This window comes from Pristiophorus japonicus, chromosome X, assembly GCF_044704955.1.
Source record: "Pristiophorus japonicus isolate sPriJap1 chromosome X, sPriJap1.hap1, whole genome shotgun sequence".
NCBI classification, from domain to species: Eukaryota; Metazoa; Chordata; class Chondrichthyes; family Pristiophoridae; genus Pristiophorus; species Pristiophorus japonicus.
Window position 1 is genome coordinate 4,745,667 of NC_092010.1, and position 26,921 is coordinate 4,772,587.

Here is a 26,921-nt window from a genome sequence, read left to right on the forward strand (position 1 = left end):
CTAGCCTATCCGGCCAATTTCAGTACCTGCCCATAATCCCTACTCTCTGCCTCCTGCCGCTCAGACAATTTCCTAACCAGCTCAATAATTTGCCTTCAACTCTGTGGGTTTCTACATTAGATAACAGTCTCTTATGTGGGACTTTATCAACTGACTCCTGGAAATCCTTAAAATAGCATAAGATCATAAGAACATCAGAAATAGGAGCAGGAGTCGGCCATTTGGCCCCTCGAGCCTGCTCCGCCATTCAATACGATCATGGCTGATCCGATCATGGACTCAGCTCCACTTCCCTGCCCGCTCTCCATAACCCTTCACTCCCTGAAATCTCAAAAATCTGTCTATCTCCGCCTTAAATATATTCAATGGCCCAGCCTCCACAGCTCTCTGGGGCAGAGAATTCCACAGATTTACAACCCTCTGAGAGAAAAAATTCCTCCTCATCTCAGTTTTAAATGGGCGGCCCCTTATTCAAAGATTATGCCCCCTAGTTCTAGTCTCCCCCATCAGTGGAAACATCCTCTCTGCATCCACCTTGTCAAGCCCCCTCATAATCGTATACGTTTCGATAAGATCACCCCTCATTCTTCTGAATTCCAATGAGTAGAGGCCCAAACTGCTCAACCTTTCCTCATAAGTCAACCCCCTCATCCCCGGAATCAACCTAGTGAACCTTCTCTGAACTGCCTCCAATGCAAATATATCCCTCCTTAAATACAGAGACCAAAACTGCACGCAGTACTCCAGGTGTGGCTCACCAATACCCTGTATAACTGTAGCAGGACTTCTCTGCTTTTATACTCTATCCCCCTTGCAATAAAGGCCAACATTCCATTTGCCTTCCTGATCACTTGCTGTACCTGCATACTAACCTTTTTGTGTTTCAGATTATACTCCATCTGCCAGGGTTTTGCCCACTCACTGAGCCTGTCTACAAACCTCCACAGATTTGATCATACTCCATTTTTGCAGCTGTTTTGGGGCCACTTTGCACAGACCGGTTGGAACGAGCGGCCTGCTTTTGTGCTGATGCCCCGATGTAACTGGGGGAGGGGAGGGGGATTGACCGGGAGGGGCGCTGAACTGGCGAAGGGCTCTGTAACTCGGGCTCGCTCAGTCTCTCGGCTGCCCCGGGCTCACCATGCTTCAGTTTGAGAGCGTTGTCCAAGTAATCATCGGCCGTCACGTCCTTGTCTTCCAACTTCAGCTCCAAGGTGAAGTCTCGAATGGCCCAGACAAAGGCCGGGAAGAACCGGGTAAATTCCGTGGACTAGTCGCCCACTCCCGCCGATTTTACTCTGATGAGCTCGGTCAGTTCTGTGATGTAACTGAGCAAACAGTTAAGGACTGGGTTTACAGAGGGGTGAGAGAGACAAGGAGCACAGGGTCAGGTTAATGTCTGGCCAGAGCTGGAAGGAGTGACTGACCACGTATCTGTGTCAGCTGTGCCTCACTGGGTGGCATCCTCACCTCTGGGTCAGAAGGTCGTGGGTTCGAGTCCCACTCGAGGGACTTGAGCACATCAATCTAGGCTGACACTTCCAGTGCAGTACTGAGGGAGCGCTGCACTGTCGGAGGGGCAGTACTGAGGGAGTGCTGCACTGTCGGAGGGGCAGTACTGAGGGAGTGTTGCACTGTCGGAGGGGCAGTGCTGAGGGAGCGCTGCACTGTCGGAGGGGCAGTGCTGAGGGAGTGCTGCACTGTCGGAGGGACAGTACTGAGGGAGTGTCGCACTGTCGGAGGGGCAGTACTGAGGGAGCGCTGCACTGTCGGAGGGGCAGTGCTGAGGGAGTGCTGCACTGTCGGAGGGACAGTACTGAGGGAGTGCCGCACTGTCGGAGGGGCAGTACTGAGGGAGTGCCGCGCTGTCGGAGGGGCAGTACTGAGGGAGTGCCGCACTGTCGGAGGGGCAGTAGTGAGGGAGCGCTGCACTGTCGGAGGGGCAGTGCTGAGGGAGTGCTGCGCTGTCGGAGGGACAGTACTGAGGGAATGCCGCACTGTCGGAGGGGCAGTACTGAGGGAGTGCCGCACTGTCGGAGGGGCAGTACTGAGGGAGTGCCGCACTGTCGGAGGGGCAGTGCTGAGGGAGTGCTGCACTGTCGGAGGGACAGTACTGAGGGAGTGCCGCACTGTCGGAGGGGCAGTACTGAGGGAGTGCCGCACTGTCGGAGGGGCAGTACTGAGGGAGTGCCGCACTGTCGGAGGGGCAGTAGTGAGGGAGCGCTGCACTGTCGGAGGGGCAGTGCTGAGGGAGTGCTGCGCTGTCGGAGGGACAGTACTGAGGGAGTGCCGCACTGTCGGAGGGGCAGTACTGAGGGAGTGCCGCACTGTCGGAGGGGCAGTACTGAGGGAGTGCCGCACTGTCGGAGGGGCAGTAGTGAGGGAACGCTGCATTGTCGGAGGGGCAGTACTGAGGGAATGCCGCACTGTCGGAGGGGCAGTACTGAGGGAGCGCCGCATTGTCGGAGGGGCAGCCCTGAGGGATCGCAGCACTGTCGGAGGGGCAGTACTGAGGGAATGCCGCAATGTTGGAGGGGCAGTACCGAGGGAGCGCCGCACTGTCGGAGGGGCAGTCCTGAGGGAGCACCGCACTGTCGGAGGGGCAGTACTGAGGGAGTGCCGCACCGTCGGAGGGGCAGTACTGAGGGAGTGCTGCACTGTCGGAAGGGCAGTCCTGAGGGAGCACCGCACTGTCAGAGAGGCAGTACTGAGGGAATGCCGCACTGTCGGAGGGGCAGTACTGAGGGAGTGCTGCACTGTCAGAGAGGCAGTACTGAGGGAATGCCGCACTGTCGGAGGGGCAGTCCTGAGGGAGCACCACACTGTCGGAGGGGCAGTACTGAGGGAGCGCCGCACTGTCGGAGGGGCAGTACTGAGGGAGTGCCGCACCGTCGGAGGGGCAGTACTGAGGGAGCGCCGCATTGTCGGAGGGGCAGCCCTGAGGGAGCGCAGCACTGTCGGAGGGGCAGTCCTGAGGGAGCACCGCACTGTCGGAGGGGCAGTACTGAGGGAGTGCCGCACCGTCGGAGGGGCAGTACTGAGGGAGTGCTGCACTGTCGGAAGGGCAGTCCTGAGGGAGCACCGCACTGTCAGAGAGGCAGTACTGAGGGAATGCCGCACTGTCGGAGGAGCAGTACTGAGGGAGCGCCGCACTGTCGGAGGGGCAGGACTGAGGGAGTGCTGCATTGTCGGAGGTGCAGTACTGAGGGAATGCTGCACTGTCGGAGGGGCAGTACTGAGTGTCAGAGGTACCGTCTTTTGGATGAGACATTAAGCCCCTCTCGGGTGGATGCAAAAGATCCCAGGACACTATTTCGAAGAAGAGTGAGGGAGTTCTCCCCGGTGTCCTGGGGCCAATATTCAGCTCTCAGCCATCATCATTAAAACAGATTATCTGGTCATTATCACATTGCTGTGTGTGGGATCTCACTGTGCACCAATTGGCTGCCGCGTTTCCCACATTACAACAGTCACCACACTCCAAGAAGTACTTCATTGGCTGTAAAGCGCTTTGGAACGTCCGGTGGTCATGAAAGGCGCTATATAAATGCAAGTCTTTCTTGTCTTTTGGAGGAACTGTCTCCTCTCATAGACAAAAGCAATTGGACAGAAACAAACAAGTGTTCGCTCCAGAAAAGGGTTAAATTATTTTAAGGATCCAGATTTTTTTAATTCATTCTCGGAATTTGGGCACTGCTGGTAATGTTGGCATTTAATGGCCATCGGTGGTAGCACTGGGAAAGTGGGGCTTTAATTCAACCACGGTTACTTGCTCACTGGGTCACTTCAGAGGGAAGTCAAGAGTGAACCACGTTGGTGTAGGACGGGAGTCACACACAGGCCCAGACCGGGTAAGGACGGCAGGTGTCCTTCTCTCAAGGTTCATCGGTGACCCAGTTGGGTTTTTAACGACAATCCAACAGATTCATGGTCACTGCCCGATTTTAGAAACGGAATTCAAATTCACAACCTGCCCACAGTGGGCTTTGAACTCACAAAGGAGCGTTCGTCCAGCCGTCTGATTGGCCCGTCCAGTGAGGTAGCCTTTGCGCCATCATCATAGGGCAGTCTCTCGGAATCGAGGCAGACTTGCTTCCACTTTAAAAGTGAGTCCTTCAGTGGCTGAACAGTCCAATACGGGAACCACAGTCCCTGTCACAGGTGGGACAGACAGTCGCTGAGGGAAGGGGAGGGTGGGACAGGTTTGCCGCACGCTCCTTCCACTGCCTGCACTTGGTTTCTGCATGCTCTCGGCGACGAGACTCGAGGTGCTCAGCCCCCTCCCGGATGCACTTCCTCCACTTAGGGCGGACTGGTCTTTGGCCAGGGACTCCCAGGTGTCGGTGGGGATGTTGCACTTTATCAGGGAGGCTTTGAGGGTGTCCCTGTAACGTTTCCTCTGCCCACCTTTGGCTCGTTTGCCCTGAAGGAGTTCCTAGTAGAGCGCTTGCTTTGGGAGACTCGTGTCTGGGGCATGCGGACAATGTGGCCCTGCCCAGCGGAGCTGATCAAATGTGGTCAGTGCTTCGATGCTGGGGATGTTGGCCTGGTCGAGGACGCTAACGTTGGTGCGTCTGTCCTCTCAGGGGATTTGCAGGATCTTGCGGAGACATCGTTGGTGGTATTTCTCCAGCGACTTGTGGTGTTTACTGTACATGGTCCATGTCTCTGAGCCATACAGGAGGGCGGGTATTACTACAGCCCTGTAGACCATGAGCTTGGTGGTAGATTTGAGGGCCTGGTCTTCAAACAGTCTCTTCCTCAGGCGATCACCACCTCAGATACTATTCCCTAGTTTGATTGCCTTGTAATCTGACAGGACACCGACCCCAGTGAGTTGGGAACTGCCTGGCCTGAGGAATTGATCAGTGAACCCTTTACTGTAAACTGACCCTGGTTGGTGTCAAGGCTCAGAACCCAGGTGGGGGGGCTTTGATAAGTGGGAACATCCACTTCCCATATCATGTGGCAGATGCCACCAATAAAATGTTGGGTGCGGTCCAACTAAGATGGGTAGACAGAGTCACGATCAGGAGGATCACCTCATGGACTGCAGTGGTTTAAGAGGGCGGCTCACTGTAACGTGTGCCCCTGTGAGCTTGCTCACTGGTTGGTGGAGCGGTCCAGTTGGGAGTGGCTTAGCCAGTCACGTGATGTTCGCAAGACTCAATAAAACCCCAGCCAGTTGGGTTTGTGGGATGAGGGAGGCAGTTGTGTGCGAGGTGGATGAGCTGGTAATGTGTAGTATGATGGTTAAACCTTTTGCTAATGAACCAACTAGTTCTTAATAACAATGGGTTGCTGTGAATTCTTAAGCAATGACCCACGAAGCAAATACATTACATCCCCCACCTTCTCAGGGCAGTTCGGGATGGGCAATAACTTCTGGCCTCGACACAACCCAGGAACAAATGAAAAAAGGCAATGGGGCAGAATTCCCAGCCTCCCCGGGTCCATACGGAATGTGTATACAGTGTGTACGGGGCGTGTGTATGGAGTGTACACACGGTGTGTACAGAGTGTGCACACGGTGTGTGTGTACGGAGAGTGTATGGGATGCATACGGGATGCGTACGGGATGCGTACGGGGTGTGTACGGGGTGTGTACGGGGTGTGTCAGGAATGTGCGTGGAGAGCGTACCGGGTGCGTACGGAATGTGTACGGAGAGTGTACGGGGTGTGTACGGGGTGTGTACGGAGTGTGGAAGGAGTGCGTATGGGGTGTGTACGGTGTGTGTACGGAGAGTGTACGGTGTGTGTACGGAGAGTGTACGGAGAGTGTACGGGATGCATACGGGATGCGTACGGGGTGCGTACGGGGTGAATACGGAGCGGTGACCGGCGGTCTGGGGCAGTGTGGAGCGTACCACGGCAGCGAAGAGTGACGTCATCAAGGTCCAGGTCGGTGATTGGAGCGTGGGCAGATACAGCAGGAGCGGTGAGGTCGGGGCGAAGGAGCGGCGTGTGATCGCGGAGCAACGTGATCGGGGCCCGGGAGAGGCGAGGGCCCAGGGGCAGCACGGGCCAGCCCACACTGCGATATGTGTGTGCACTAGGTCCGTGCAGCAGAGCTGGTCTCCAGTGGTCCTGGTTAACCCTTGCCACTGGACCAAGACCTAGCTCTGCCAAGCCCGTGTGGTGGCTGGTGTACAACGGCCACCCCACGTTAAAGAAATCCACGCACAGGCAGCTTCCACCCTTCAGGATGTAGTTCGGGATCTGGAATATTAGGTCCTTCATTGTAACACCTGTGAACTCATCCCTTTTTGGCGTGGAAGCAAGTCATCCTCGCTTCGAGGGTCTGCCTATGAGGATGATGACCGGGACTAACAGTATACAAGGGAAGATCACTGGTGACATTTGTTACAGGCTACCCTCCACCCGACGTTTTGTCTGACCTCAGACAACTTGCTCCAGTAATGATTCATCCAGTCTGCATTCACAGAGTCAGGATCGACTCACTATTCGACCAAGAAGCTCATCACAGAGCCAGCCTCATTGATTGTCCTGAGCATGTGACAGGCGGTACAACAAGGCCGGCTCTACCTCCTATTCAACGCAGACATGCACTGACCACCAAGACATGCACCGAACACTGGCCACCAATGTGAGAAGGATACTGCAGCTTGTCCACTGCATACTGGTCGATGGTGCCCATGCTATTGTACACCAACATGCTGCTCAGCAGCACCGCAAGAGCAAAGATCCAAGAGTCATTCTTTTCATCGCTCTGCAGAGAGATGGGAACAATTAGACAGGGCGGTGAACCATTAGCCACAATTCCCTCCCACTCTCGTAGAACAGACACTGCACTGGAACCCTTCTTTATTATGGGCAGAGAAAGTAAGTCACCTTCTAACAAACTGTCCTTTCCTGTGTAACAGACTCGAGGGGCTGAATGGGCCTCCTCCTGTTCCTGTGTATCAGGCTCGAGGGGCTGAATGGGCCTCCTCCTGTTCCTGTGTAACAGACTCGAGGGGCTGAATGGGCCTCCTCCTGTTCCTGTGTAACAGACTCGAGGGGCTGACTGGGCTTCCTCCTGTTCCTGTGTAACAGGCTCGAGGGGCTGAATGGGCCTCCTCCTGTTCCTGTGTAACAGGCTCGAGGGGCTGAATGGACCTCCTCCTGTTCCTGTGTAACAGGTTCGAGGGGCTGAATGGGCCTCCTCCTGTTCCTATGTAATAGGCTCGAGGGCCTGATTGGGCCTCCTCCTGTTCCTGTGTAACAGGCTCGAGGGGCTGAATGGGCCTCCTCCTGTTCCTATGTAACAGGTTCGAGGGGCTGAATGGGCCTCCTCCTGTTCCTGTGTAACAGGCTCGAGGGGCTGAATGGGCCTCCTCCTGTTCCTGTGTAACAGGCTCGAGGGGCTGTATGGGCCTCCTCTTGTTCCGATGCTCCAGTGCAAGTCGAGAAGCAACGCAGTCTGTCCAATCAGTTCATGAACATCCCTGTCCGGTCACGTATAGTAGAAAAGTAGAGCGCGAGTCTATTGCTCAGTTGAACAGAATGATCGTGGGATCGATGAAACATGGCGGTGGATTGAGAGATGGACTCACCTTCTCCACGTCCCCCGGTCCCTCAGTGTCCAGTAATATGAGGCAGTGGTTGGTGATAAGCGGGTGAGGCACACACCACATCCAGATCCCTTTACTCTGCGATTGAATGGTGGATCCCTACGAGAAACCTGGTTTGCGTTTGGAAAGAGCACCAGACAGTCACTTGTTCACAAGCTAACAGCTCTCACACATCCAGGTCCTCGTTCCATAAAGCCCAAAGGTTCATTTTGTTCTCCTTATCTAAAGGAGGATATACTTGCCTTGGCGGAGTGCGACAAAGGTTCACTGGACTGATTCCTGGGGAGACAGATTGAGTAGGCTCGGACTATATTACCTAAAGTTTAAAAGAATGAGGTGATCTCAATTTTTAGCAATGAGGAAAGATTGGATAGGCTGGGGTTGTTTTCTTTGGAACAGAGGAGGCTGAGGGGAGACCTGATTGAGGTGTATAACATTATGAGGGGCTTCGATAGAGTGGGTAGGAAGGACCTGTTCCCTTAGCAGAGGGGTCAACAACCAGGGGACATAAATTTAAAGTAATTGGGGGAAGGTTTAGAGGGGATTTGAGGGTAAATGTCTTCACCCAGAGGGTGGTGGGGGTCTGGAACTCACTGCCTGAAAGGGCGGTAAAGGCAGAAACCCTCACCACATTTAAACAGTACCTGGATGTGCACTTGAAGTGCCGTAACCTGCAGGGCTACGGACCGAGAGCGGGAAAGTGGGATTAGGCTGGGTAGCTCTTGGTCGGCCGACACGGACACGATGGGCCGAAATGGCCTCCTTCCGTGTTGTAAATTTCTATTCGATGATTCTATCTCATTGAAACATAGAAAATCCTTAGGTGGATTGACAGGGTAGATGCAGGGAGGATGTTTCCCCCGGGACTGGGAAGTCTAGAACCAGGGGGCACAGTCTCAGGATAAGGGGTCGGCCATTTAGGACTGAGATGAGGAGGAATTTCTTCACTCAGAGGATGGTGAATCTTTGGAATTCTCTACCCCAGAGGGCTGTGGAGGCTCAGTCTTTGAGTATATCCAAGGCTGAGATCGATAGATTTTTGGATACTAAAGGAATAAAGGGATCGGGCGGGAAAGTGGCGTTGAGGTCAAAGATCAGCCACAATCGTATTAAATGGCGGAGCAGGCTCGAGGGGCCGAATGGCCGACTCCTGCTCCTATTTCTTATGTTCTTATGTTGAGTTGTTCTGAGGATGTGGGCTACATTCATTGCCCAACTCCTGGCCACTTTGCAGAGCTACTGGTAGAAAGGGCATTTACATTGTACTTCCTGGTTTTCCATCAGACTTACGTCAAAGAGACGGCAAGGGAGCAGGACCCCTGTTGTAATTTACCCTCGTGTCCGCAAACAAAATCAAACCAAAGAGGTCAGATGTCGGTGGCCTTGTTGAACGTGGGACGCGGGGGGCTGTATATCTAACCCAACTTTATTCAGTAAACATGGGGCTCACAGTTTGAAGGGTGGAGAGAATTGGGGTTTGAGGCTGCTGGGATGGAGAAGGAAGAGCTTGGTGGGCGACTTGGGTCCACAGGGAATCTTGCTGTTGATGGGGGAAGAGAGAGAGAGAGAGTTAGAGAGAAGAACGTGAGAGAGAGAGAGGGAGAACGCGCGAAAGGGAGAACGCGAAAGAGAGAGAAAGAGGAAGAGAGAAAGGCGGGCAGAAAAATGGGGCAGGAGAAAGGGGAGGGAGGGTGATGGGGACAGAGAGGGATAGGGAGAGAGAGGGATAGGGAGAGAAAGAGATAGGGAGAGAGAGGGTTAGAGGGAGAGAGAGGGATAGGGAGAGAGAGAGATAGGGAGAGAGAGAGGGATAGGGAGAGAGAGGGATAGGGAGAGAGAGGGTTAGAGGGAGAGAGAGGGCTAGGGAGAGAGATAGATAGGAAGAGAGAGGGATAGGGAGAGAGAGGGTTAGAGGGAGAGAGAGATAGGGAGAGAGAGGGATAGGGAGAGAGAGAGGGATAGGGAGAGAAAGAGATGGGGAGAGAGAGAGATAGGGAGAGAGAGGGATAGTGAAAGAAAGATGGGAAGAGAGATATGGAGAGAGAGGGATGGGGAGAGAGAGGGATAGGGAGAGAGAGGGATAGGGAGAGAGAGGGATGAGGGAGGGAGATGGGGAGAGTGAGGGATAGGGAGAGAGAGAGATGGGGAGAGTGAGGGATAGGGAGGGAGAGTGATGGGGAGAGAGCGGGATGGGGGAGAGAGATGGGGAGAGAGAGAGATAGGGAGAGAGAGGGATTGTGAGAGAGAGAGATGGGGAGAGAAAGATGGGGAGAGAGAGCGATGGAGAGAGAGGGTGGGGAGAGAGGGATGGGGAGAGAGGGATCGGGAGAGAGAGAGATAGGGAAAGAGAGAGATGGAGAGAGAGAGGAGGGAGAGAGAGAGGGGGAGAGTGGGGAGAGAGAGAGGAGGGAGAGAGAGGGGGAGAGTGGGGAGAGGGGCAAGAGGGAGAGAGAGACGGGTGAGAGGGGTGAGAGGGGCGAGAGGGAGAGAGAGAGGGGGAGAGTGGGGAGAAGGGTGAGAGGGAGAGAGAGAGGGGGAAAGAGGTGAGAGGGATAGAGAGAGGGAGAGTGGGGAGAGGGAGAGAGAGAGGGAGAGGGGGAGAGGGAGAGAGGGTGAGAGAGGGGGGGAGAGTGGGGAGAGGGACGAGAGGGAGAGAGAGAGGGGGAGAGTGGGGAGAGAGAGAGGAGGGAGAGAGAGGGGGAGAGTGGGGAGAGGGGCAAGAGGGAGAGAGAGACGGGTGAGAGGGGTGAGAGGGGCGAGAGGGAGAGAGAGAGGGGGAGAGTGGGGAGAAGGGTGAGAGGGAGAGAGAGAGGGGGAAAGAGGTGAGAGGGATAGAGAGAGGGAGAGTGGGGAGAGGGAGAGAGAGAGGGAGAGGGGGGAGAGGGAGAGAGGGTGAGAGAGGGGGGGAGAGTGGGGAGAGGGACGAGAGGGAGAGAGAGAGGGGGAGAGTGGGGAGAGAGAGAGGAGGGAGAGAGAGGGGGAGAGTGGGGAGAGGGGCAAGAGGGAGAGAGAGACGGGTGAGAGGGGTGAGAGGGGCGAGAGGGAGAGAGAGAGGGGGAGAGTGGGGAGAAGGGTGAGAGGGAGAGAGAGAGGGGGAAAGGGGTGAGAGGGGTAGAGAGAGGGAGAGGGGGGAGAGGGGCGAGAGGGAGAGAGAGAGGGAGAGGGGGGAGAGGGAGAGAGGGTGAGAGAGGGGGGGGAGAGTGGGGAGAGGGACGAGAGGGAGAGAGAGAGGGGGAGAGGGGTGAGAGGGAGAGAGAGAGGGGCGAGAAGGAGAGAGGAAGAGAGAGGGGGGAGTGGGAGAGAGAGAGGGAGAGAGGGGGAGAGGGGGAGAGGGAGAGAGGGGGAGAGGGGCGAGAGGGGCGAGAGAGAGGGGGAGAGGGGCAAGAGGTAGAGAGGAGGAGAGGGGCAAGAGGTAGAGAGAGCGGAGAGGGGTGAGAGGGAGAGAGGGAGAGGGAGAGGGGGGAGAGGGGCGAGAGGGAGAGAGAGGGGGGGAGAGAGGGGAGAGGTGCGAGAGAGGGAGAGAGGGAGAGAGAGAGAGGGAGAGAGAGAGAGGGAGAGAGGGAGAGGGGCGAGAGGGAGAGAGAGAGTGAGAGGTGGAGAGAGAGAGGGAGTGGGGGGAGAGGGGCGAGAGGGGGAGAGTGGTGAGAGGGAGAGAGGGAGGGAGGGAGGGAGAGAGGGGGAGAGGGGCAAGAGGTAGAGAGGGGGAGAGGGGCAAGAGGTAGAGAGAGCGGAGAGGGGTGAGAGGGAGAGAGGGAGAGGGAGAGGGGCGAGAGGGAGAGAGAGAGAGGGAGAGGGGGGAGAGGTGCGAGAGAGGGAGAGAGGGAGAGAGGGAGTGATCACCATATCACATATGGAGCTCTATGAGAGGAAACAAGGGGTTAAGATGGAAAACTGTATATGGTGACATGTTCATGGTGTGATCAAGAACAAGTGACCATGGCTGGTCCCGCCTGTGTGCACAGTCCCACAGGAAGGTTTATTAGGCATTCCTCAATCACCACATCAGTCACAGAAACACCACAGTATAGCTAAGTCTGGTTCGGGATGAGGCACCAGAAGTTGGCACTGGGTTAAATGTGAGGGTTGAAGTTAGTACCTTTCCGTTTCCCAGCGAGCTTGTTCATCAGGTAGGATTTTCCGGTGCGGTACAGCCCCACGATGCCCACCACCACTGCCGGTTGGCTGATCTCCAACAGGATTTTCAGGGCCTCTTGGTTGACCTGGAGTTCACCAGACGTGCTGTTCTCAATCAAACACACGGGGTCCTCCATGTTGTACCGGGCCTGGCCTTTACTTGGGTTTGTCAGGGCAACGACACTCTCCATCTAATGCAGAAAGAAAATCACAGCACATTCACCTTCCAGCAACGAATGGAAGGAGAGGTTGGGGCATGACCGAGTAGTTAAAGTCAGTAGATATTGATCAACGCTAGAACAAGACTAGACGATGGCAATGAGCTTGGGAAAGTACATCAGCTCCAGGTAAAGAAAGGTCCTGTATTCTTATAGCGCCTTTGCAGACATTGACGACGAGATCCAACATCGCCTCCAGTGATCCAGTGCAGCCTTCGGCCGCCTGAGGAAGAGAGTGTTCAAAGACCAGGCCCTCAAATCTGCCACCATGCTCATGGTTTACAGGGCTGTAGTAATACCCGCCCTCCTGTATGGCTCAGAGACATGTACCATTTAGAGTGGACACCTCAAGTCGCTGGAGAAATACCATCAACAAGGTCTCCGCAAGATCCTACAAATACCCTGGGAGGACAGCCTGTATAACAGGCTTGAGGGGCTGAATGGGCCTCCTCCTGTTCCTGTACAACAGGCTTGAGGGGCTGAATGGGCCTCCTCCTGTTCCTGTGTAACAGGCTCGAGGGGCTGAATGGGCCTCCTCCTGTTCCTGTGTAACAGGCTCGAGGGGCTGAATGGGCCTCCTCCAGTTCCTGTGTAACATGCTCGAGGGGCTGAATGGGCCTCCTCCTGTTCCTGTGTAACAGGCTCGATGGGCTGAATGGGCCTCCTCCTGTTCCTGTGTAACATGCTCGAGGGGCTGAATGGGCCTCCTCCTGTTCCTGTGTAACAGGCTCGATGGGCTGAATGGGCCTCCTCCTGTTCCTGTGTAACAGGCTTGAGGGGCTGAATGGGCCTCCTCCTGTTCCTGTGTAACAGGCTCGAGGGGCTGAATGGGCCTCCTCCTGTTCCTGAGTAACAGACTCGAGGGGCTGAATGAGCCTCCTCCTATTCCTGTGTAACAGGCTCGAGGGGCTGAATGGGCCTCCTCCTGTTCCTGAGTAACAGACTCGAGGGGCTGAATGAGCCTCCTCCTATTCCTGTGTTACAGGCTCGAGGGGCTGAATGAGCCTCCTCCTATTCCTGTGTAACAGACTCGAGGGGCTGAATGGGCCTCCTCCTGTTCCTGAGTAACAGAATCGAGGGGCTGAATGAGCCTCCTCCTATTCCTGTGTAACAGACTCGAGGGGCTGAATGAGCCTCCTCCTATTCCTGTGTAACAGACTCGAGGGGCTGAATGGGCCTCCTCCTGTTCCTGAGTAACAGACTCGAGGGGCTGAATGGGCCTCCTCCTGTTCCTGTGTAACAGGCTCAAGGGGCTGAATGCCCCCTAGTTGTAGATTCCCACACGAGGGGAAACACCCTCTCTACATCTACCTTCCTGAGCCGTTTCGTATATGTTTCAATAAGATCACCTCTCATTCTTCTACACTACAATTTTCTCTGGACTGCCTCCAATGCAAGTTTCTGCTTCCTTAATTAAGGTGAAGAAATCTCCCATGGTCTCGTGTGTGAAGTTTGAAGGTACAGCTTGTAATCAAGGGGCAGAAATGGCCTTCTCGCGAAACTGAGTTCTCAGCCATTGGTGTTTAGGCGAGGTGCTGTTCGTAGAATGAGCTCAGACACGTGACATTGTGAGGATGTCATTGAGCAACAAGAGTGCCGGAATTAACCCAAACGGTTCCGCTTGCACTGACAATTTCAGGAAGTTTGTGCAGTAACTGCAAAGGCATTGTCACGGGAGTTGCTATTTCATTCAGACATAAACCAACATAGCTTGACATTTTATTTATAAACCTCATTAATGTGTTTATTTAATCTGTAACACGTCATGACTCTTTACAAAAAATGACATTACTGCACGAGGAAAGATTGAATAAGAAAGAAAGAGTTGCATTTTTTGTCCACCTTTCTCCCCACCAGACGTCTCAAAGCACTTTACAGCCAATGAAGTAACTTTTCAAGTGTAGTCACTGTTGTAATGTGGGAAACGGGGCAGCCAATTTGCGCACAGTACTATACAAAAAGCTTTATAGAAAGCCTGCCCATTATCTCCACACTGCCAGAAATCTCAGTTAAAGGTCACGATGCCGAAAATAAATTATTTACAAATAAAGCGTTTGTATTTATGGCTCGGGTCTGATGCCAGCAGGAACGGCATTCCCTCTTCCCACTGCCTGCCTGTCGGATCACTGATGGTTTAACACACAGCCACAGCTCTCCTGTGACCCACACAAACACCTCGGCTATTCCCGTGCTGGGACCGAAATCCACGTGGTGACATCATCGATCGCACCGCGCCCTCTCACCACCACGGCGATATTTGGTGAGCACCGTGTCTATACCGGCAGGCATCCTCACAACTATTTTGAGCAGAAACTTTAAATCAAGCACCCGCTTTTGGCACTAGAACCCACAAATTTCTAAACAGAAGGATAGAAACATAGAAAATCGGAGCAGTTGTTGGCCATTCGGCCCTTCGAGCCTGCACCACCATTATCACATCCTTTGCAATAGACACCAGCATTTTCCCTACTACTGACATCAAGCTAACCGGTCTGGAGTTCCCCGTTTTCTCTCTCCCTCCTTTTTTAAATGTTGGGGAAGTCCAGAACCAGGAGTCACAGTCTAAGGATAAGGGGTAAGCCATTTAGGACCGAGATGAGGAGAAACTTCTTCACCCAGAGAGTGGTGAACCTGTGGAATTCTCTACCACAGGAAGTTGCATGTTCAGCCATGAACTCATTGAATGGTGGTGCAGGCTCGAAGGACCGAATGGCCTACTCCTGCACCTATTTTCTATGTTTCTATGTTACATTTGCCACCCTGCAATCTGCAGGAACTGTTCCATAATATATAGAATTTTGGAAGAAGATACTAATGCACCTACTATTTCCATGACTACCTCTTTTAGTACTCTGGGATGCAGATCATCAGGCCCTGGGGATTTATCGGCCTTCAGTCCTATTAGTTCCTCCAGCAATATTTTCTTACTAATAATCATTTCCTTTCATTCCTCTTGCTCACTAGACCCTTGGATCCCTAGCATTTCTGGGATGTTATTTGTGTTCTCTTCCGCGAAGACAGAACCAAAGTATTTATTTAATGGAATGAAATGAAACTTTAACGGAAACTTCGATCAAATTAAAATTTGGTTGCCGGGGGCGATGATGCACTCCAGCCCCTCCGGCGCCCACCTCTCGCGGAAGGCCACGAGCGTACCGGTGGACACCGTGTGCTCCATCTACCCTGGCTCGGATGTAACCGCGGAAGAGAGGCAGGCAGTCGGGGCTGAACGACCCCCTCAACCGCCCGCTGCCTGGACCGGTTAATGGCCCCCTTGGCCAGGCCCAGGAGCAGTCAGGCATGGGTACAGCCCTGGGGAAGGGGGCTAACAGCAGGGATGCCTGGGCAGGAGTGTGCAGGACTTGAGCTAATTGGGCTATGAGTATTTGGTTTAGCATTGTGAGATTAACGGGAGCAGTGGCGAAGTGTGGGTGTGTGTGAATGCGGTGGGGAGATTCAGTGGGCTGTAAGGTTACTAATCGTCAGAAAAACGTAGACCATGAACTAAAAAATTGATTTATCCAAGCTTTTTGAATTAAGCTGGACAATTAAGGACAATCTGTGGTCGAGGACATTTAAAACTGATTTCACGCATAACACCAATGGAGCTGTTACGTGAGGCTTTCAATTTGATTGACCAGGGTGCGGAAGCAGCCACTGAAGACAGCGAGTGTGTAATAAGGTACCCACGGAATACAAATTTGCGGATAACAGCATTCAGCATAAGGAAATATCTTTTGCATTGCCGACTCCGCGTGCTAACTAGTAACCATCACCAGCCAGTTAAACAGATCGATAATCGAAGCTCGTCCCAGCGGGAAACGTATTCACAACCTGGATGCAAATATACGGACACAGACACACAAGCAGGTTAAGCAGAAGCAGGGGAAAGAACACAGGAAGAGACAGCGGGCGATAGAGAAAGGTCATGGAAGCTGCAGAAAATGGTTAAGAAGGCAAGCCCACAGGTCACGGAACCAACATCCACGAATCTCTGTTGATCGTATGTCTAAAGTCAAATTTCTCTCGGCAGTCTAGTCCTGTAGTTTTAGTCGATATTTGTTCCGTAATAAAACGGACACTGGGTCAAGCCTAAAATCTTGTGCTCTGTGTTGTCCTTTCCCACTATAAGTTCCGAGGTCTCATTCTCAGAGTAGAGTGAAAACCAAACACTTGGCCGAAAGGGTCTCCTGAACAATCGCCCCACTGTCGCCCGAGGGTGAGCATGTGACATCACTCTTAGCGCTGCTCTCTCAGCTTTGGGCGGCACGACTTAACTTTGCAGTATGAGGCGACACCCACCGTCCGGCATTAGAACCAGCACTCAGCCGAGGGTGGGGGGCACCTCCTCAAACACGGCAGGACCCCGATTTCCACCCCGCTGTCTCTGACATCGTCCACAAGTAACACTTAAGGCGTTTTTGGCCAACGCCTTAAACTCTGCTAAGTGTCGTTGCCTCCATCCCCCTCGCCCGGCCATTCGTTCTGGTTGAAGCAGACAATGCATGAACTTTGACCTCTCCTTGTCGCAGAGCTGAGCTCCAAACAACGACATCCTGCCTGCCCCCACAACCTCAAACGCTGCACCTCTGCAGCACCAAGAAGCTCAACACCAGCCAGCACAAAGCAGCCCGCTCGACTGGGCAACCTCTTACATAAGATCATCAGAAATAGGAGCAGGAGTCGGCCATTCGGCCCCTCGAGCCTGCTCCGATATTCAATAAGACCATGGCTGATCCGATCATGGACTCAGCTCCACTTCCCTGCCCGCTCCCCACAACCCTTCACTCCCTTATCGCTCAAAAATCTGTCTATCTCCACCTTAAATATATTCAATGACCCAGCCTCCACAGCTCTCTGGGGCAGAGAATTCCACAGATTTACAACCCTCTGAGAGAAGAAATTCCTCCTCATCTCAGTTTTAAATGGGCGGCCCCTTATTCTGAGACTATGTCCCCTAGTTTTAGTTTCCCCTATGAGTGGAAATATCATCTCTGCATCCAACTTGTCAAGCCCCCTCATTATCTTATACGTTTCGATAAGATCACCTCTCATTCTTCTGAACTCCAATGAGTAGAGGCCCAACCTACTCAACCTTTCCTCATAAGTCAACCCCCTCATCTCCGGAATCAACCTCGTGAACCTTCTCTGAACTGCCTCCAATAACCTTCCTTAAATCATCATCATCATCATAGGAAGTCCCTCGGCATCGAGGAAGACTTGCTTCCACTCTTAAAATGAGTCCTTAGGTGGGTGAACAGTCCAATACGAGTGCCACAGTCCCTGTCACAGGTGGGACAGACAGGCGCTGAGGGAAAGGGAGGGTGGGACTGGTTTGCCGCATGCTCCTTCCGCTGCCTGCGCTTGGTTTCTGCACGCTCTCGGTGACGAGACTCGAGGTGCTCAGTGCCCTCCCGGATGCACTTCCTCCACTTAAGGCGGTCTTTGGCCTGGAACTCCCAGGTGTCGGTGGGGATGTTGCATTTTATCAGGGAGGCTTTGAGGGTGTCCCTGTAACGTTTCCTCTGCCCACCTTTGGCTCGTTTGCGGTGAAGGAGTTCCGAGTAGAGCGCTTGCTTTGGTAGTCTCGTGTCTGGCATGTGGACAATGTGACCTGCCCAGCGGAGCTGATCAAGTGTGGTCAGTGCTTCAATGCTGGGGATGTTGGCCCGGTCGAGGACGCTAATGTTAGTGCATCTGTCCTCCCAGGGGATTTGCCGCGTCTTGCGGAGACAGCGTTGGTGGTATTTCTCCAGCGACTTGAGGTGTCTACTGTACATGGTCCATGTCTCTGAGCCAGACAGGACGGACTGCGGTGGTTCAAGAAGACGGTTCAACACTTTAAGAAATGTTTAAACCCAAAGAAATGGCAAATGATAAAAGAAATAATGATTTTATAAAAGAAATACTTGCGGCAACTGAGCAGACAGAGAGAACTGAGGTCAGAGCAAGACAAGACCGAACACACAGGCCTTGAAGACCCAGCTGTGACGATAAGGGATTTAGCATGGAGCCTTAAAGATAAACAGGTTTTCTCTAGACAGGGAAACAAGACATGCAGACAGAGATAAGGAATGAAATGACCTCGGAGGCACCCTCTCCGCTGTAATTGGACTATAGGATGGGGAAAAGTTGATTGACATCAACCCATCGAAATAAAGTATAAAAATGGATGACCAAGTGGGAATCAGGCAGTTAGGGTTGGTGGCTTGCTCAGGGTGCACGAATCTTGGCTAAATGGCCTAACACCTTGGTTATGTCAGCAATAACAACTTGTATTTATATAGCACCTTTAATGTAGTAAAACATAGAAACATAGAAAATAGGTGCAGGAGTAGGCCATTCGGCCCTTCGAGCCTGCACCACCATTCAATAAGATCATTCACCTCAGTACCCCTTTCCTACTTTCTCTCCATACCCCTTGATCCCTTTAGCCGTAAGGGCCATATCGAACTCCCTCTTGAATACATCCAATGAACTGGAATCAACAACTCTCTGCGGTAGGGAATTCCACAGGTTAACAACTCTCTGAGTGAAGAAGTTTCTCCTCATCTCAGTCCTAAATGGCTTACCCCTTATCCTTAGACTGTGTCCCCTGGTTCTGGACTTCCCCAACATCGGGAACATTCTTCCTGCATCTAACCTGTCAGAATTTTATATGTTTCTATGAGATCCCCTCTCATCCTTCTAAACTCCAGTGAATACAGGCCCAGTCGATCCAGTCTCTCCATATATGTCAGTCCAGCCATCCCTGGAATCAGTCTGGTGAACCTTCGCTGCACTCCCTCAATAACAAGAACGTCCTTCCTCAGATTAGGAGATCAAAACTGAACACAATATTCCAGGTGAGGCCTCACCAAGGCCCTGTACAACTGCAGTAAGACCTCCCTGCTCCTATACTCAAATCCCCTAGCTATGAAGGCCAACATACCATTTGCCATCTTCACCGCCTGCTGTACCTGCATGCCAACTTTCAATGACTGATGTACCATGACACCCAGGTCTCGTTGCACCTCCCCTTTTCCTAATCTGTCGCCATTCAGATAATATTCTGCCTTCGTGTTTTTGCCACCAAAGTGGATAACCTCACATTTATCCACATTATACTGCATCTGCCATGCATTTGCCCACTCACCTAACCTGTCCAAGTCACCCTGCAGCCTCTTAGCATCCTCCTCACAGCTCACACCGCCACCCAGCTTAGTGTCATCTGCAAACTTGGAATATTGCACTCAATTCCTTCATCTAAATCATTGATGTATATTGTAAAGAGCTGGGGTCCCAGACTGAGCCCTGCGGCACCCCATTAGTCACTGCCTGCCATTCTGAAAAGGATTTGTTTATCCCTGACAGGACTGGACAGGTTAGATGCAGGAAGAATGTTCCCGATGTTGGGGAAGTCCAGAACCAGGGGACACAGTCTAAGAATAAGGTGTGAGCCATTTAGGACTGAGATGAGGAGAAACTTCTTCACTCAGAGAGTTGTTAACCTGTGGAATTCCCTACTGCAGAGAGTTGTTGATGCCAGTTCATTGGATAAATTCAAGAGAGAGTTAGATGTAGCACTTACGGCTAAAGGGTATGGAGAGAAAGCAGGAAATGGGTACTGAAGTGAATGATCAGCCATGATCTTATTGAATGGTGGTGCAGGCGCGAAGGGCCGAATGGCCTACTCCTGCACCTATTTTCTATGCTCCTATGTTTCTATGTTTCCCAACTCTCTGTTTCCTGTCTGCCAACCAGTTCTCTATCCACGTCAATATTTACCCCCAATACCATGTCCTTTAATTTTGCACACCAATGTCTTGTGTGGAACCTTGTCAAAAGCCTTTTGAAAGTCCAAATACACCACATCCACTGGTTCTCCCCTGTCCACTCTACTAGTTACATCCTCAAAAAATTCCAGAAGATTTGTCAAGCATGATTTCCCTTTTCTAAATCCGTGCTGACTTGGACCGATCCTGTCATTGCTTTCCAAATGCGCTGCTATTTCATCTTTAATAATTGATTCCAACATTTTCCCTACTACTGATGTCAGGCTAACTGGCCTATTATTATGTGTTTTCTCTGTCCCCCCTTTTTTAAAAAGTGGTGTTACATTAGCTACCCTCCAGTCCATAGGAACTGATCCAGAGTCGATAGACTGTTGGAAATGATCACCAATGCATCCACTATTTCTAGAGCCACATCCTTAGGTACTCTGGAATGCAGACTATCAGGCCCTGGGGATTTGTTGGCCTTCAATCCCATCAATTTCCCTAACATCATTTCCTGCCTAATAAGGATTTCCTTCAGTTCCTCCTTGTCACTAGACCCTCGGTCCCCTACTATTTCCGGAAGGTTATTTGTGCCTTCCTTCGTGAAGACAGAACCAAAGTATTTGTTCAATTGGTCTGCCATTTCTTTGTTGCCCATTATTAATTCACCTGATTCTGACTGCAAGGGACCTACGTTTGTCTCCACTAATCTTTTTCTCTTCACATATCTATAGAAGCTTTTGCAGTCAGTTTTTATGTTCCCGGCAAGCTTCCTCTCATACTCTATTTTCCCCCTCCTAATTAAACCCTTTGTCCTCCTCTGCTGAATTCTAAATTTCTCTCAGTCCTCAGGCTTGCTGCTTTTTCTGGCCAATTTATATGCCTCTTCCTTGGATTTAACACTATCCTTAATTTTCCTTGTTGGCGACTGTCATGTTTGTAACCTTCACATAACTGTAACCTTTATGTAACAACACTGTACACTGAGAAATGCACACCTTGACCACAGGGGGTGAACTTGTGGGAGACACTCCTCACCTGGTCATCCAGGTATATAAAGGGAAGTCCCACGCAGGGTCAGCACTTCTTGGTCCTGGGAATAAAGCTTCAGGTCACGTAGTGACCTTGTCTGCAGTAGATGCCTCATGTGATTCTATAGTAAGGTGCAAGGACACTACAGCGACAGTTGAGCCACCTTCCCCATTTTATTTTTACTCCAGACAGGGATGTACAATTGTTGAAGTTCAACCATGTGATCTTTAAATATTTGCCATTGCCTATCCACCGACAACCCTTTAAGTATCATTCGCCAGTGTATTCTAGCCAATTCACGTCTCATACCATCAAAGTTACCTTTCCTTAAGTTAAGGACCCTAGTCTCTGTATTAACTGTGTCACTCTTCATCTTAATAAACAATTCTACCATATTATGGTCACTCTTCCCCAAGGGGCCCCGCACAACAAGATTGCTAATTAGTCCCTTCTCATTACACATCACCCAGTCTAGGATGGCCAGCCCTCTAGTTGGTTCCTCGACATATTGGTCCAGAAAACCATCCCTAATACACTCCAGGAAATCCTCCTCCACCGTATTGCTACCAGTTTGGTTAGCCCAATCTATATGTAGATTAAAGTCGCCCATGATAACTGCTGTACCTTTATTGCACGCATCCCTAATTTCTTGTTTGATGCTGTCCCCAACCTCACTACTAATGTTTGGTGGTCTGTACACAACACCCAGTAGTGTTTTCTGCCCTTTGGTATTCCGCAGCTCTACCCATACCGATTCCACATCATCCAAGCTAATGTCCTTTCTCACTGTTCCGTTAAATTCCTCTTTAACCAGCAACGCTACCCCACCGCCTTTTCCTTTCTGTCTATCCTTCATGAATGTTGAATACCCCTGGATGTTGAGTTCCCAGCCTTGGTCACCCTGGAGCCATGTCTCTGTGATGCCAATTATATCATATTCATTAATTGCTGTCTGTGCAGTTAAATCATCCACCTTATTATGAATACTCCTCACATTGAGGCACAGAGCCTTCAGGCTTGTCTTTTTAACACATTTTGCCCCTTTTGAATTTTGCTGTAATGTGGCCCTTTTTGATTTTTGTGTTGGGTTTCTCTGCCCTCCACTCTTACTTTTCTTCTTTCTTTTGCTTCTGCCCCCATTCTACTTCCCTCTGTCTCCCTGCATAGGTTCCCATCCCCCTGCCATATTAGTTTAACACCTCCCCAACAGCATTAGCAAACACTCTGCCTAGGACATTGGTTCTGGTCCTACCCAGGTGCAGACCGTCCGGTTTGTACTGGTCCCACTTCCCCCAGAACCGGTTCCAATGCCCTAGGAATTTGAATCCCTCCCTTCTGCACCACTCCTCAAGCCACGTATTCATGCGAGCTATCCTGCAATTTCCACATCCCAAAGCGTGTCACAGGAGTATTACAAGGCAAAACAACTAAATTTGACACCGAGCCGCATAACAGGAAATTAGGGCAGGTGACCAAAAGCTTGGTCAGAGAGGTCAGTTTTAAGGAGCGTCTTGAAGGAGGAGAGAGGTAGTGAGGTGGAGAGGTTTAGGGAGGGAGTTCCAGAGCTTGGGGCCCAGGCAGCTGAAGGCACGGCCACCGATGGTGGAGCGATTATAATCAGGGATGGTCAGGAGGGCAGAATTACAGGAGTGCAGACATCTCGGGGGGTTTTGGGACTGGAGGAGGTTACAGAGATAGGGAGGGGTGTAGGGGCTCGAGGAGATTACAGAGATAGGGACGGGTGTAGGGCTGGAGGAGGTTACAGAGATAGGGAGCGGTCAAGGGCTGGAGGAGGTTACAGAGATAGGGTGGGGTGTCGGGGCTGGAGGAGGTTACATGAATAGGGTGGGGTGTAGCGGCTGGAGGAGGTTACAGAGATAGGGAGGGGTGTCGGGGCTGGAGGAGGTTACATGAATAGGGTGGGGTGTAGGGGCTGGAGGAGGTTACAGAGATAGGGAAGGGTATAGGGGCTGGAGGAGGTTACAGAGATAGGGAGGGGTGTAGTGCTGGAGGAGGTTACAGAGCTCGGGCGAGGTGTAGGGGCTGGAGGAGGTTACAGGGATAGGGAGGGGTGTAGGGGCTGGAGGAGGTTACAGAGATAGGGAGGGGTATAGGGGCTGGAGGAAGTTACAGAGATAGGGTGGGGTGTAGCGGCTGGAGGAGGTTACAGAGATAGGGAGGGGTGTAGGGGCTGGAGGAGGTTACATGAATAGGGTGGGGTGTAGGGGCTGGAGGAGGTTACAGAGATAGGGAAGGGTGTAGGGGCTGGAGGAGGTTACAGAGATAGGGAGGGGTATAGGGGCTGGAGGAAGTTACAGAGATAGGGAGCGGTCAAGGGCTGGAGGAAGTTACAGAGATAGGGTGGGGTGTAGGGGCTGGAGGAGGTTACATGAATAGGGTGGGGTGTAGCGGCTGGAGGATGTTACAGAGATAGGGAGGGGTGTTGTGCTGGAGGAGGTTACAGAGCTAGGGAGAGGTGTAGGGGCTGGAGGAGGTTACAGAGATAGGGAGGGGTGTAGTGCTGGAGGAAGTTACAGAGCTAGGGAGGGGTGTAGGGGCTGGAGGAGGTTACAGAGATAGGGAGGGGTGTAGTGCTGGAGGAGGTTACAGATAGGCGGGGGTGTAGGGGCTGGAGGAAGTTACAGAGTTAAGGAGGATTGTAGGGGCTGGAGGAGGTTGCAGAGATAGAGAGGGACGAGGGCCACGGAGGGATTTGAAAACAAGGATGAGAATTTTTAAATCGAGGCGTTGCTTAATCGGGAGCCAATATCGGTCAGTGAGCACAGGGGGTGATGGGTGAGCGGGACTCGGTGTGAGTTAGGACACAGGGCACAGGGGGTGATGGGTGAGCGGGACTCGATGCGAGATAGGACACGGGGCACAAGGGGTGATGGGTGAGTGGTACTTGGTGCGAGTTAGGACACGGGGCACAGGGGGTGATGGGTGAGTGGGACTTGGTGCGAGTTAGGACACGGGGCACAGGGGGTGATGGGTGAGTGGGACTTGGTGTGAGTTAGGACACGGGGCACAGGGGGTGATGGGTGAGTGGGACTTGGTGTGAGTTAGGACACGGGGCACAGGGGGTGATGGGTGAGTGGGACTTGGTGTGAGTTAGGACATGGGGCACAGGGGGTGATGGGTGAGCGGGACTTGGTGCGAGTTAGCACACGGGGCACAGGGGGTGATGGGTGAGTGGGACTTGGTGCGAGTTAGGACACGGGGCACAGGGGGTGATGGGTGAGCGGGACTCGGTGCGAGTTAGGACACGGGGCACAGGGGGTGATGGGTGAGCGGGACTTGGTGCAAGTTAGGACACGGGGCACAGGGGGTGATGGGTGAACGGGACTCGGTGCGAGATAGGACACGGGCTGCCAAGTTTTGGATCACCGGTAGTTTGCGTAGGGAAGAATGTGTGAGGCCGGCCAGGAGTGCTTTGGAATAGTCAAGTGTTAGCCTCGGAGGTGGATCAATTCAGGCTAACGGCCGAACACATCCGACAGCTCGAGGGACGGAGCAGGAGAAGTGACTGTTGCCGCAGGCTGCAGAGATCCGCTGACCCGAGACACCCTCGCTGTCTCATCGGGCATCTAACCGTCCATCCGTGCAGTCGTTCAGTCCCTCTTCCCGAGGCGTGGAACACTGTCACCTGTCACGGGTTGTGTGTCTCTTGTACTTATCTTAACCCCATGTAGTATCTGATTCTGCCCAGAACTATCGCTCTTCAATAAAATGACTTCAAACTCCCAAGACCCTTTGGGTATCCGTCTGTGACCTGTGACCCTAATCTCACACCACCACATTCTCGAAGGCGATTAGGGACGGGCAATAAACGCTGGCCTTGTCAGCGATGCTCACATCCCAGGAACGAATAACACCAAGCAAACATCAGACAAGCAGTCACCCATCCCCTCCCCCCGGATCGCACTGCGGGATCAATCAGTCCGTGTCTTACTCCCTGCTTTGCAAAGATTCTGACAAAACAAACCTGTCAAATCGGACTCCTTCCCCTTTTGATCTTGCAACATCAGAAACGGACTAGAGGCGTGCAGAGCACACAATCAGAGTTCGCTTTGCTGGGCAGAAGTGAGTCAGCAGTGGTTCAGTGAGCAGCACATTCGCCGCTGAGTCAGAAAGTTGTGGGTTCAAGTCCCACTCCAGGGACCTGAGCACAAACATCGAGGCTGGCACTCCCAGTGCAGGGCTGAGGGAGTGCCGCACTGTCGGAGGGGCAGTGCTGAGGGAGTGCCGCACTGTCGGAGGGGCAGTGCTGAGGGAGTGCCGCATTGTCAGAGGGGCAGTACGGAGGGAGTGCCGCACTGTCAGAGGGGCAGTACTGAGGGAGCACCGCAGTGTCGGAGGGGCAGTACTGAGGGAGTGCCACACTGTCGGAGGGGCAGTACTGAGCAAGCAACGCACTGTCGGAGGGGCGGTACTGAGGGAACGCCGCACTGTCGGAGGGGCAGTACTGAGGGAGTGCCGCACTGTCGAAGCGGCAGTACTGAGGGAGTGCCGCACTGTCGGAGGGGCAGTACTGAGGGAGCGCTGCACTGTCGGAGGGGCAGTACTGAGGGAGCGCAGCACTGTTGGAGGGGCAGTACTGAGGGAGCGCCGCAATGTCGGAGGGGCGGTACTGAGGGAGCGCCGCACTGTCAGAGGGGCAGTACTGAGGAAGTGCCGCACTGTCGGAGGCGCAGTGCTGAGGGAGCGCCGCACTGCCGGAGGGGCAGTACTGAGGGAGCACTGCACTGTCGGAGGGGCAGTACTGAGGGAGCCCCTCACTGTCGGAGGGGCAGTACTGAGGGAGCCCCTCACTGTCGGAGGGGCAGTACTGAGGGAGCCCCTCACTGTCGGAGGGGCAGTACTGAGGGAGCCCCTCACTGTCGGAGGGGCAGTACTGAGGGAGCCCCGCACTGTCGGAGGGGCCGTCTTTCGGATGAGATGTTCAACCTGCCCTCTCAGGTCGATGTAAAAGATCCTTTCACCATCTCAGGACGTCCCTCAGCACTTGACACACAATGAAGTATTTGTTGAAGTGTCGTCACTGTTGCAATGTACAAAAAGTGGCAGGCAATTTGTGCACAGCAAGATCCCACAAACAACAAGGTGATAATGACCAGATTATCTGTTTTGTCAGTGATGTTGATTGAGGATAAATATTGGCCCAGGACACCGGCGAGATCTCCCCCGCTCTTCTTCCAAGTAGTGGCCCTGGGATCTTTAATCCTCTCGCGGTCAGCATCCAAATGTAATGTATGAAATTGCTGACCGCATCCAAATGTACTGAACTGCTTTTGAATGTATTGTGCAAATTTTTATATGAATAAAGTATATTTTTAAATTAAAAAAAAAAATCCTGTCGCAATCACAGTCTTCATTCTGCACTCACAGCAGGTTGGTAGAATGGATAAATCAAAACTGTCAACACTCTGAGGGAGAGGGGCGAGGGGGAGGGAGAGGGAGAGGGCGAGGGAGGGAGGGCGAGAGGGAGGTTGAGAGGGAGGGAGAGGGTGGGGGAGGGAGGGAGGGAAAGGGAGAGGGTGGAGGAGGGGAGAGAATGAGAGAGAGGGGGTGAGGGAGGGGGAGGGGAGAGGGAGAGGGAGGGGAGAGGGAGAGGGAGGGGAGGGACAGAGGGAGAGGGAGAGGGAGGGGGAGAGGCAGAGAGAGAGAGGGAGGGGGAGGGGGAGAGGGAGGGAGGGGGAGAGGGTGGGGGAGAGGGGCGAGGGAAGGAGGGGGAGAGGGGGAGGGAGAGGGAGGGACCGAGGGAGGAGGAGGGAGGGGACGAGCGAGAGGGAGGGGGGGGAGAGAGGAAACTGAGAGAAAGAGAGAGAATGGGAGAGGGTGAGAGGGAGAGAGGGAGACAGAGGGAGGAAATGAGTGAAGGGGAGAGAGGAGGCAAAAATGGGGTAAAGTGGAGAGACAGAGAGGGAGGTAGGAAGGGATGAGGACAGAGACCTGGGTCGATTGATTCCACCTCCTACCATCCTGCCAGTCACATGATACAAGATCATTCAAACATCAGAAATAGGAGCAGGAGTAGGCCATTCGGTCCCTCGAGCCTGCTCCGCCATTTAATACGATCATGGCTGATCTGATCATGGACTCAGCTCCACTTCCCCGCCCACTCCCCATAACCCTTGACTAGGATCACACTGTTTTGACAAATTACAGCAATCAATCTCTGACAATTAGTATACAACAAAGCCAGA

The 26,921-nt window shown here is 52.8% G+C and overlaps 1 pseudogene; it reads right to left on the bottom strand.

Annotated features, from left to right (window-relative positions):
- The window catches only part of LOC139240827 (guanylate-binding protein 1-like), a 71,713-nt pseudogene that overhangs the window by 24,919 nt on the left and 19,873 nt on the right, over positions 1 to 26,921 (bottom strand).